General features: G+C 46.1%; 1 protein-coding gene across 3 annotated transcripts in view; it reads right to left on the bottom strand.

The window, feature by feature from the left end:
- LOC125033594 (mucin-19-like) overlaps positions 1 to 12232 on the bottom strand; it is a 58292-nt gene extending 46060 nt beyond the window's left edge. Inside the window, exon 1 of one of the 3 annotated variants that reach the window (XM_047625247.1) lies at positions 11645 to 12232. The gene's annotated coding sequence lies outside the window, so the exon portion shown is untranslated. The remainder of the gene's footprint in view (positions 1 to 11644) is intronic. The other 2 variants (XM_047625248.1, XM_047625245.1) reach the window with 2 other exon arrangements.
- Positions 12233 to 12701: the final 469 nt, after the last annotated feature.

Here is a 12701-nt window from a genome sequence, read left to right as displayed (position 1 = left end):
TAAGGCTCTGCGAAGCGAGCTAACTGTCGGAGTCTTCAGGTTCAGCAGTGCGTTCACGTGAGTGCAGGTGTGGAAGAAGGGGAAGAAAGGGAAAGAGACAAGAGGGGAAGCAAATAAAGAACAACACAACACGTAAAGCTTTTTAGCACAATTTGCTGGCATATCGTGTGGTAATCCTTTCTTTTCTTTAGTTTCCCCCGTCCAGTGTGCTCATCAATCCATCCTTCTTTCGGAGACGCCCCTTCACCAATCCTCTCCGTTCCCTCGACCCGCGGCCGCCGTCGCGTGTTGCTTCCGCGACGAACCGCAGCCGCTACGCCCGGGCGCCGCTCGGACGTGCCCCTCCGAGCGCCTCTCGGTGCACGTGCGACTCTCATCGCCTATCTCCGGCAGCTGTTCACATAATGACGAGCGCTGCCTCATCACGACCTGCACGCGCGCCCTCCGCTCACCTTCTTCTCACCTCTGTCCTTTGCTTCGCTTTTTTTAGATGTGTGTGGTAGTTCTCTCTCTCTCTCTCTCTCTCTCTCTCTCTCTCTCTCTCTCTCTCTCTCTCTCTCTCTCTCTCTCTCTCTCTCTCTCTCTCTCTCTCTCTCTCTCTGTCTCTCTGTCTCTCTGTCTCTCTATCTATCTATCTATCTATCTATTTATCTATCTATCTATCTTACTCTCTCTCTCTCTCTCTCTCTCTCTCTCTCTCTCTCTCTCTCTCTCTCTCTCTCTCTCTCTCTCTCTCTCTCTCTCTCTCTCTCTCTCTCTCTCTCTCTCTCACTCTCTCTCTCTCTCTCTCTCTCTCTCTGTCTGTCTCTCTGTCTCTCTATCTATCTATCTATCTATCTTGCTCTCTCTCTCTCGCTATCTATCTATCTATCTATCTATCTATCTATCTATCTATCTATCTATCTATCTATCTATCTATTTCTATCTATCTATCTATCTATCTATCTACCTATTTTTATCCATCTATATCTATATAGTTATCTATCTATCTGTCTATATATCTATCTCTATCTATCTACTTAGCTCTTTCTATCTATCTATCTAATAATCTCGCTCTAACTCCTATGTCCGTGTCTGAGCTTCTTCCCCAACACAATAGCGACCACAGCTTCCTGCTCCTCGTCGGCGCCTGGCACGGGCATGCCTACCCTCCCGCCACACTGCTCCGACAGGCCTCCTTAATGGGCTGCATTTCCTCTCGGCTTGTTTACTACACTCTCGTCGGGTAAACCTCCGCCCATACATCTCCGCTGCCCTTCCTGGCTGGCCTCCTTCCCGCCCGTGTCCTCCTGCCCCCCTGCCCTGCGTGCCCAAATAAGGACCGGCATGCCATTAACATTGCTCCGAATGGACTTGTCCGTGATCCTTCCATGATTTCCATTAGGAATCGTAGGCAGTGGGTCCTTCGGATTGTGGACGAGCCACGTCGCCTCGCGCAAGCATTCGGACGATGCTTTGGCTCGCATTAAACGGCGTCTTCGTCATGCCTTCCGGACGGAAAGATTTCTTTTCTCGAAGCAACACTACGACCCTCCTCTTGCCAAAGACTTCACGCTCGCTGGGCAGGGATATGAATTACTGCTATAGCTTATACCGTTAGGTGGGAACAATTGGCGATTAATTGAGCATATATGAGCGCCGCCGCTCCGAGACGCCCATGGAAGCCAGTGCCCCGACACCCCTCCCTCCCCCTCCCTCCCCTTCCCTATCCCTCCCTCACCCCGTGACTGACCTCTCCCTCTCCCCTTTGCCCTGCTAACCACACAGAGCGCGCGCGCGCGCGCGCTCAAAGGTCTGACGATGGGGGCGAAGGAGCCGCTTCAGGTCCCAGGGATCGATCGACCCGAGGGATCCACCGCACACAACACCGCTTCTCATTGGACGCTAATACACACGTTTGTGAAATGTTTAAAATTAAAATAGAAAATGGGAGAGATGTTGCCACAGGTCGTTCGGTGGAACACGGTCTTTTTATTCAGAATGAATTCATTTAGTGATGCAAAAAAATAAATCAGAACAAAAACTGAGGGAAAAGAAAGGACAGAGTTACGTCAAGATTTCATCGTGCTCCGCCAGGTCTGAAAATCCATCGGGCAACAGGTAGGGCCAAGAGCTCCTCCTGCCACTACACGTGCCCGCTTGCAAGTACATGTGGCAGTGAAAGCACAGTTTCCCAGCCCCAAATTCCTGAGTGCGAACCTGATAGCTCCCCCTCCCTCCTGCCACGTCGCCTTCCGGGGTAGGAGGTGAGCTGGATCACCGCGCAAACTGCGGCGATCTCGGGCCCTCGGTTCCGTTCGTTGAGCAGGGCCCGTGGCTCGCTCTAGCGCTCATTTTGGAGACATTCGCAGGCCCCGCGGGAGGGGAGACCTCTTCACGCAGCCCTCCGGCCGTTTCTAATGTCAAATGGCCTCTTGAAGAGTCCTTCGCCTCATTCTCCTTCTTATTCTTTTCCTCTATCTTTTCCTTCTCCTCCTTTTCCTTTTCTTCCTCTTCTTCATTTTCATCATCCTCATTCTTCTCTTCCCCCTCCCAATCTTCATCTTCCACATCCTTACCGTCCCGCCCTATCTCGTCTCAATGGTTTCTTCCTCTCCCTCACCCTTAGCTAGGCAGATCCATCGGCCTCACTTCTTCGCCGTTAAGACCCTTGACCTTCTCTCAAATGGCAGCAAAAGAGATAGAAAAAATGGGAAAGAAAGGGAAAAAAAGGGAAAAAAAAGGGGGGCGCGGCGTCGTCAAGAGGACTGTTTTCTTTCGAAGGAGAAGAAGCGAGAGGTCGCGGCCGGACAGGCGAGGAGCAGCTGGGAAGAAAGAGGAAGAGGAGACCGTCGGAAAAGGAAGAGACTGCGGTACAAAAACAAGAAAAAAACAGGAAAGGCGGACGAACACGCATGGAGGAAGAGAGGAAGGGCAAACTGTGTCTGCCTCAAGAGCTAAGCAATGATAATAACAAAAGTAATAACAGTGATGGTGATTATAATAATGGTGATAGTAATGATAACAATGATGGTAATAATAAAGATAATAATGATGATGATGATAATAATACTGTAACGAAAAGAAACTAGTGATAATGATAATGATAATGATAATGATAATGTTGTAGTAACAGTGATACTAATAACAGTTGTAATAACAATGATAACCATGATAGTAATAATGATGATGATAATAATGATGATGATAATTAAAAATAAAAATTATGATGATAATAATAATGATGATGATAATAATAATAATAATAATAATAATAATAATAATAATAATAATAATAATAATAATAATAATAATAATAATAATAATAATAGATAATAATAATGGTAATAATAATGAGGATAATAATAATAATAATGACAATAATGATAATAATAACAATAAGAAAATGATAATAGTGATAATAATAATGATAGTATTAACCCATTGGATAATAATAATCATGACGATAATAAAATAATAATAATAAAAAAAAATAATAATGATCGAAATAATCACAATAAAAATAATAGTAATAAGTATAATGATAATGATAAGGATAATACTAACAACAAGAACAGTGATAGTAATGATAATAACGAAAATATTATGATCATCATCAGCAGCATCATCATCATGACCTTTATTATTACCATTATCCTAATTATCATTATTGTTGCATTTACTATCATCATCATTATAATATAACATGATCATTACCATTACTTCCCATCCTGAGACAAGGCGGGAGGGAGGGCGAGCGAGAGCAGCAGGGAACGCGCGGGATGGGCGCCCACGCACGAGAGCGCTCGGCGGTGGAGCCTGACCCTTGAACGCTCCCCCCTCCCCCGCCCTCGCCTTCTCTTAACACGGTGCCACCCTCGTCCTCACCCCCCTCGTCCTAAGTAGGAACGCCCTCCTGCTACTCGGCCCCGCCTTTCCCGGCGCCGCGGGAGGCGAGGGGCGGCTCCGGCGGAAGCGAAGGAGCCAGGGGCAGGAGGGGAGGCGGCGGCGGAAGGAGCAGGAAGGAGCAGGGAATGCAGCGAGGAAGGAAGGAGCCGCAGGATGCAGGAGAGCCTGTTTCCAGCTTAAGGAGTAGTAAGAGGGAGCGGAGCAGCGGCTTCCGGTTCCCACGCGACGCTGTAAAGGCTTGGGGCGGAGGGAGATGTTACGGCTGGATGAGGACTTTTTGTTTTTGTGACTCCGAGTGAAAGCCAAAGGAGAGGAAGAGGGCAAAATATAATAAAATACGGAAAAGTATGTTGTAGGGGAACGGAGAGAGTGAAGATGGATGTGAATGTCTTCTGAACACACAGCAGAACACCTTCTCATAAGAAATAAACATTCACACAAAAGAAAAAAAGAAAATGCTTTCAAATAGAATTCATATCTATTAAAAACCGATTACCGTAATCCATTTCCTTTCTTGTTTTGACTGACGAGCACTTGCATGCACTCAGAGCGAAACACGATCGCGCACAGGAACTCCGGACACATGGTGGAGTAGTGTTAGTCGCGGTCGCAATTAACATAACAGATTTCCTCATAATGGCGCTTCCAGACACACCATCGTCCACTGCAGACCAGGTTGGCAGTCCTCGCCGAGGCTGCGTCCGCGACGGAACTGATCGCATCCACAACCACACACATGCACATATCGACGACTGTTATATGGACACACAAATTCACACACACACACATATATATATATATATATATATATATATATATATATATATATATATATATATATATATATATATATATATATATATTTATAAATACATCCATGTATTACAAAAAAGAGACTGCTCTACGTAGATCAAACTCGTTCGTCGCAATTTCTTGATCAGACCTTAGACATTTTCTGGGATTTTCTGGCTGAAAAATGCACAAAACAGCAAGAGGGAAGAATAGGTACTTGTTCTTTTGTTGCTGAATCGTGTCCATTCCTCGGATAAACGTCTAATACAGATATACGAATAAAAAAATAGAAACAAATGCGAAAAGCAAGATAGCGCGACTGAAGTCTGGACGTGAAAGAAATCCCAGAGATGTCGACTGACAACTAAAGCAGTCATGACAGCGTCATGGAGGCGGCATGGGGGCGTTATGAGAGCGTCATGGGGGCGTCATGAGAGCGTCATGGGGGCGTCATGAGAGCGCCAAGAGGAAGTTATGAGGGCGTCGTGAGAGCGTCATGAGAAAGTTATGAGGATCTCATGAGGAAATTAAGGGGGGCGTCATGAGGGCGTCGTCATAATTGCCAATGTCGAGCAAAGCTTATACTTCGACTCGGGACGGATGGATGCGCACCGAGGAAACTTCACGTCGAAGTAAGTAGTGATCCCGACAGCGGCAATGAATCAAACTGGCATTTTGCTTACTTGTATGAATACGTGTACTTAGTTGTCTGTGGTAAAAGTTGTATTAACTTTCCTATTCATATATTAATAGCTATGTGTGTGCATATATATATATATATATATATATATATATATATATATAGAGAGAGAGAGAGAGAGAGAGAGAGAGAGAGAGAGAGAGAGAGAGAGAGAGAGAGAGAGAGAGAGAGAGAGAGAGAGAGAGAGAGGGGGGAGAGAGAGAGGGGGAGGAGAGAGAGAGAGAGAGAGAGAGAGAGAGAGAGAGAGAGGGGGGGGGAGAGAGAGGGGGGGGAGGAGAGAGGAGAGAGAGAGAGAGAGAGAGAGAGAGAGAGAGAGAGAGAGAGAGAGAGAGAGAGAGAGAGAGAGAGAGAGAGAGAGAGAGAGACAGACAGACAGACAGAGACAGAGACAGAAAGAGAGAGACAGAGACTGAGAGAGAGAGAGATATTATATAAATTAGATAGACAGATATATAGACATATAATTTCTAAGGAAGCACCGCGTGGTCCTTGCCCTTGCAGCTCCGTGGCCGGGCTGGGAGCTCGAGACGAGGTTACTGCCCCGGGTAATCCTCCGAAATTTAAGGAAATTCCTCTTAATCTCGGACCCCACAGCCTGTCTTTCGCGACCGTTAGTTATTGAGAGGAACCCATCAAACACGTGATTGTCGTTACGTTTTTACGCCATTTTTTGTTCCCTCGTCCGCCGGTGTCATTGTTATGGGCTAGTGAACCCCCGCTGCCTGTTGCGAGAGGAAAATAGTGCCCGCACCCACGGCGTCCTCAATGGAGAGCGCACTAAGGGGGAAAGAGAGGTGTCACCCGCGGCGGCCGCCAAACAGAAGACGATCGCGCGGCGTAACGGAATGCGTCGCGGTCCTTGGGCAAGGCTGCCGCCGCCGTACGGCCTTCGTGATCAGTTCCTCGGGTTGGGGAATCAGTGCACTTCAGTCTGAAACATCCCTGCGCTCCTGCAGGACTCGGGTGAAGGATTTCTTACTTCATCTCAGTGGCACGTGGACCCTGGGTCTCAAACCCAAGGTATACAGAATTCTCGACCGAAGTGGCCATAAAAATCAAAGAGAATGCGATGACAATGAAATCGAGTCCGCTGGGACGCGCTGGCACCGTGGCACTTGCATCGCAGCTGCGGCGCGTGTCCAGGACCCCGCGCGAGAGCGGCGCACGCGAGGAGGCCGGAACCTCAGCTGACGACGGTTTGTCGGGAGGGACGGGCACGCAAGGGGAGATGGCCAACAGACACACACACACAACACACACACACACACACACACACACACACACACACACACACACACACACACACACACACACACACACACACACATACACACACACACACACACACGCAAACACACACACACACACACGTTTTAAGTCCGTTTCTCATAAGATCCCTCCCCACAGTCTCATTCTGCGGCGGTAGCACCCCCGCCCTCGAGACTTACGCTTCCTGGATCCGCTTCTTCGGTGCTCAGGAGCGCCGCCCTTCACACCCTTCCCGCACTCACCGTGCTCACCCCCCCCCCCCCCACCTCGTCATCGGGCCTCTCGAGGACTCGCTAAGGGGCGGGAGGCGGTCACCCCTCCCCAGGCCCCCGGCGGCGGTGGGTGCCGATCAGACGCGGCGAGCTAGCGCAGGCAAATTAACCGCAGCATTAGTGATCGCGACATGCAACCGCAGTGACATCGGAGGGAAAGTGGTGTTGGAAACGATGGCCATGATGCCAGAGAGCGCTGGAAGAAATGGTGGCAGAACAGTCGCTTTGCCTTTTAAGAACAAATGACTTTAGAATGGAGAAAACGATCCAGACGATGATATGATATTCTGAAACAAATGAAATATGCTAAAGAGGCTCCAGAACAACAAACGATACATGAAAATCTTTCAAGAGCAGCATCTTCGGCTCTCCTGCCCTCATCAGCTGACGTCCCCTCCACCCCCGCCCACCCCGTCATGACAGCTGGCTTCGTAACGGAAGGCACGATGTGTAGGAGGGAGGGGAGGGGTGAAGGAGAGGGGAGGGGATAAGGAGGGGAAGAGAGAAGGGGATGGGAAGGGGAAGGGGAGAAGGAGAGGGGAGGGGATAAGGATGGGAAGAGAGAAGGGGATGGGGAGGGGAGGGGGAGAAGGAGAGGGGAGGGGATAAGGAGGGGAAGAGAGAAGGGGGATAGGGAAGGGCAGCAACCGAGCAAGAAGGCCACAAGACAGTAACCCAAACACGATGGCAGGAAATGAAGAAGACAAAGGCATATTTTCCTTCGGAGGCAAAAGCTCATAAAGTGGTGTAGTAAAAGCATCATGGTAACGAGTGAAGAAAAGATAAAGAAAATGTGCAAAGGAAATTTGTCAGAGCAGTATCGGCCATGGGCACGCGAGGCGCGTGAAATGGCGAGCCGAAACAAGGCATCCCTCCCCCCGCCCATTCCGAGGGCGGCGTCTGGCCGACACCGCCCACGCCGGACGCACGCGCGGGTGTTCTAGCGCAAGACGGCAAGGGCAAGGTCCTTGGCCAGGGGCGCATGGAGCGCACTCCCCTCGAATTCTATTGTCATTACTATTATTTTCGTTGCTACCACTTTTATTGCTGTTGCTGTTATTAGTAATATTACTGTCATCCTTATTATAACCATTTTTATTCTCTCTCTCTCTCTCTCTCTCTCACTCTCTCTGTGTTGGCGTGTGTGTGTGTATACGTTATATACATACATATATATATATATATATATATATATATATATATATATATATATATATATATATATATATGTATATGTGTGTATATATGTATATATATATATATATATATATATATGTATATGTGTGTGTATATATATATATATATATATATATGTTTGTATGGATATATGTATATATATATATATATATATATATATATATATATATATATATATATGACCCTGACTACTGCCTCGAGCCCGATCTCACGGCGAGAAAATGGCATATCGCCTTAAGAAATGAAAACGTAGGTGTCATAGGAGAAATCACCGCCTTGGCATAGGTGTAAGCGCGCCGGACCGCAGTTGATTAGGAAGGGCATCCAATCAGGCAAGGGTGGCGGTTGAAAAAAGTGGTTGTGTGTGTGTGTGTGTGTGTGTGTGTATATATATATATATATAGATAGATAGATAGATAGATAGATAGATAGATAGATAGATAGATAGATAGATATAGCTATATAAATATATATTTAATATATGCATGTATGTATGTAGGTATATATGTATGCATGAATGACTTACCCAAAATAAGCAAATCCACGCGAGTGCACACACAAATCGCCCGCAGATGAGTCTGTTTGCATCAATGCATACACACACACCGCCCACGCTCGTGCATTTGCATATTTAGGGTAAGGCAAACCTAGATGTGGTTGTGGATGAATCTATCACGGCGCCAAGCAGTTCGTCAAACACCGCATCGGTGATGGCACGAATATATATATATATATATATATATATATATATATATATATATATATATATATATATATATACACCCATATATATGAATATATATATGTATATATACATAAATATATGAATGTATGAATACATTTTAGGTATATGAATACCTTTGTATATGTACCGTATGTACTGATGTGCAGTGATTAATGTATCAATGTTTACAAGTTTGGCGCTCAAAGGGCACGACCGGGCGACCTAACTGCCGCGGCCGTAACGCTCTGCTTGGCTTCTGGTCACGCGCGGTCGCCCCAGGTCGTGCCTTTGCCAATAAAGGAGAAATTGCAACGTTAAAAATTCTTTGTTGTGCCTTTTGCCCGCTAAGGGTCTTACGCCATGACTTCGGACGAATGATAACGAACCGATGATTAGTGAACGAGTGAATCAAACCTCGAGCTGGGATTGTGTCATGCAAAGGACTGCCGATTGAGAAGATAGCTTGAGATAACAAAGGATCTTGTTGCTGTAAATATATATATATATATATATATATATATATGTGTGTGTGTGTGTGTGTGTGTGTGTGTGTGTGTGTGTGTGTGTGTGCACATATATATATACATATACATATATATACACACACCACAAACACACACGCGATATATATATATATATATATATATATATATATATATATATACATATATATACATATGTGTATGTATGTATTTATTTATATATATATATATATATATATATATATACATATGTGTGTGTGTGTGTGTGTGTGTGTGTGTCCATATATATATTTATATATATGTATGTATGCATGTATGTATGTGTATATATATATCTTTATATTTATATATATTTGCTGATCCATACATACAAGCACATACTCATATATATATATATATATATATATATATATATATATATATATATATATATATATATATATATATATATATATATATATGTATATATATGTACATATATGTATATATATGTATATATATTTATATATATATACACACGCAATGTGTGTGTGTGTGTTTGTATGTATGAAGTGTAAGTATGTAAGTATTAACATCCACACCTCGTGTACAGACTGCAGGCGGTCGGCCGCCAAGTGAACAGTTAACCTAAACGCAGCCAAACACGCGCCAGGGCTCGCCCGCCGCTGTTTACTCCTGCTTCCTCTGGGACTGTTATGTCTACTGCGTGCCATGTAAAGGCCCCATCTTGCTGAGCGCCTGCATGGTAAACCTGCACAAGTGTAACCTACATTACGAATCAGCCCCACGATTTTATCAACCCTTTAAAGACACCCGGTATATCCTCTAGATCGAAATGAATCGTCAATTCGCTCGATGGAACCTTGTTTCCACTCTGCCCCAGAGGGTACGAGGCTTTGAGAACACAAAACGGTACCATGCGCGCGACTCAGCATTTGCCCTACTGACCAGCCCTCGTGGGATGTTGCCGGTCGGGCCTGCTCGGCGGGTTTCCTGCCCGACATCCCTACTGGGCCTCCCCCCCCCCCCCTCTTGGTCGCGAGTGATGAGTAATTGCAAAGAAATAACAGCGAAAGGTGCAACGGCTTCACTCGGCTTTCGTGTCAAAAGTAGAGAATAGAAAGGCAGCGCCCGATGTTGGCTCGGTTCCAAAATCCCCGCCACATTCGACCTGCGTTTCGAGTACGCGGCAGATTTTGCAATGGGCTGAGCAATATGCAAACGCTGCATATTTTTCTAGGAATCGCTTGATGCTTCGTGAAAATTAATGTATCATTTACAGTATTCTTCTGCCATGGCAGGCTCTGAACCCAGAACCATTACCCTTTGAGCAACGAAAAAGACTTAAGTATTCAATAAAACTTCGTCATGACGCCATCACGCGTTGTAACAAGTTGTGTTCATACTCGAATCAAGCACATCGGCATCCTTCGTCAGCATCCCTCCTTCTCCGCTCCCTGCCGCGAGATGGCCCAAGGGACGACCCATCTTCCCAAGCCTCAAACCCGCAGGATCCCAGCGCCACCGAACCAGCCAGCTCCTCCCGCCAGCCCTCCGCCCCTGAGGGCGTCCGCCAGCGCCGTCGAGAGGGCCCATTACACAGGCCATTAGTCTTGGCGGTCAGCTCGTGCTTGATGCAGTCTCGCCTTGATTATTATTTTTATTTTGTGCTATGAGTGCCGTTATTAGAATCTAACCTTCATGCCGACATTGCTTTTGAAGAAAGCATTAAGATTAATTTTACGTTAATCATATACAACGAAGAAGTCTTTTGCTTAAAGATTCAGTGTATCTGCCAGTTACTTTCCGTCATGCTGCACGAATTTTATTATTATTATTACTATTATTATTATTAATGTTATTATTATTATTAATGTTATTATTATTAATAATGTTATTATTATTAATATTAGTAGTAGTAGTAGTAGTATCATTATTCTTAATATAATAAATATCATTTTTACAGGATCAGCTGGATTTTCTGAACAGATCATCCCCTTCGAGCAAAGATGAAGCTCCCGTTTTCCAGAGGCAATTCTGCGCCTCCGTACACCCAAGGTCCTATGCCTGCTGCCCGCTCGCTGCCGCTCGCGCCGCCTGCTGCGCTCTAGCCCCGCGCCTGCTTCGCGCTTCTGCCAGGGGTGTCCTTCTTTACACCTTACTAACTCTGCCGTGAATCGCGGCCTTGATCAGCAGCTTCGCAAACAAAGCATGTTACACAAAATAATGAGTTAGGGGTATCCTTTTTGCACGATTAGATGTACTTAATGTTTCTTTTGGATGTAGATTGAAAAAAGTTTCATACTTCGCAGCCTCTTACCTTCGGAAGCCTCGGGGTCGTAGCTGCGCTGCCGGCGTCGCAGGCGGAGAGGACGAGCTATGCGTCCAGTCTTTGGGCTCCTTGAGGAATGCTTATCACTGCAGCTTGCAACGAGATGTAACAAGAAGGACCCTTACCATCCAGACAGTAAACAAACACGAGTATTGTCTGAACACTTTTGATTCGCGCTTCGAAGAGGTTTAAAGACGGCGTTCGATCTCCTGACGGAGGCCGTTGAACTGATGTTCCTATGGGGAGCACGGCGCAGGACCCGCAGAAGAGAGCAGGTGGACTGTGTCTGAGCGCTCGCTGTGCCGACGAAGCCGCGTCTGCACGGTGGGGCCGCGTGTGGTTGAATGACCCAAAGCGAGTTCTCGCGCGCCTTCTTCAAGCCGGTATCGGACTCCGCGGCGAGAGTAGCGTGTGTGTATGTGTATGTGTGTGCGTATGTGCCTGATGGTGTCGACAGCTATGAGTTTCCTGGTTAACCGGGTCTCAGGGCCAGAGGTTGGGGTAAGGTCAGGGGGCAGGCAGGCACTCTAAAACATATCAGGCACAAGTTACGAGGAGGAAGAAGAGTGACGTGTTTTTATTCTTTCGCTTCTCTTCCTCTCTTCCCTCTTTCTCCTTCCCTTTCCTTTTCTTATTTACAACAGGGGTCGTAAACTCTCCGTTCCCACCCCTCGATTTAGTAGATTGTTATCGTAAAAACTGATTCAAATGGAAGCCAAAGCCTTATGAACTCTTCCTTTTCGCAGATATTTATTTGTTCTCCTTTTTTGTCTCCCTGCTTCATTTTTTTAGCGGCAGGGGGGTGGGGGGGGGGGACGCGTCACGTGTGCCTTATGCGTGATACATCAGCAAACCGTCGCCATCAAAAGTCATTGGAAATCAGTCATAAATCTGTCGCTTCTCATCACCTCTTGAAATGACACGTAACGTTGATAAAGAAACAATCAAAATGTCAATATGAACTGACAGCGAAAGCACGCTTTTACGAACGCACGTCTGAACATCCAAGTGAACGCAAGCACTCACTCGCTCGTTGCAGGTTCCC

Source organism: Penaeus chinensis, chromosome 16 (genome assembly GCF_019202785.1).
Source record: "Penaeus chinensis breed Huanghai No. 1 chromosome 16, ASM1920278v2, whole genome shotgun sequence".
Classification (NCBI taxonomy): Eukaryota; Metazoa; Arthropoda; class Malacostraca; order Decapoda; family Penaeidae; genus Penaeus; species Penaeus chinensis.
Note: the sequence above shows the minus strand (reverse complement) of the source record. Positions and strands in the feature narration are given on the sequence as shown.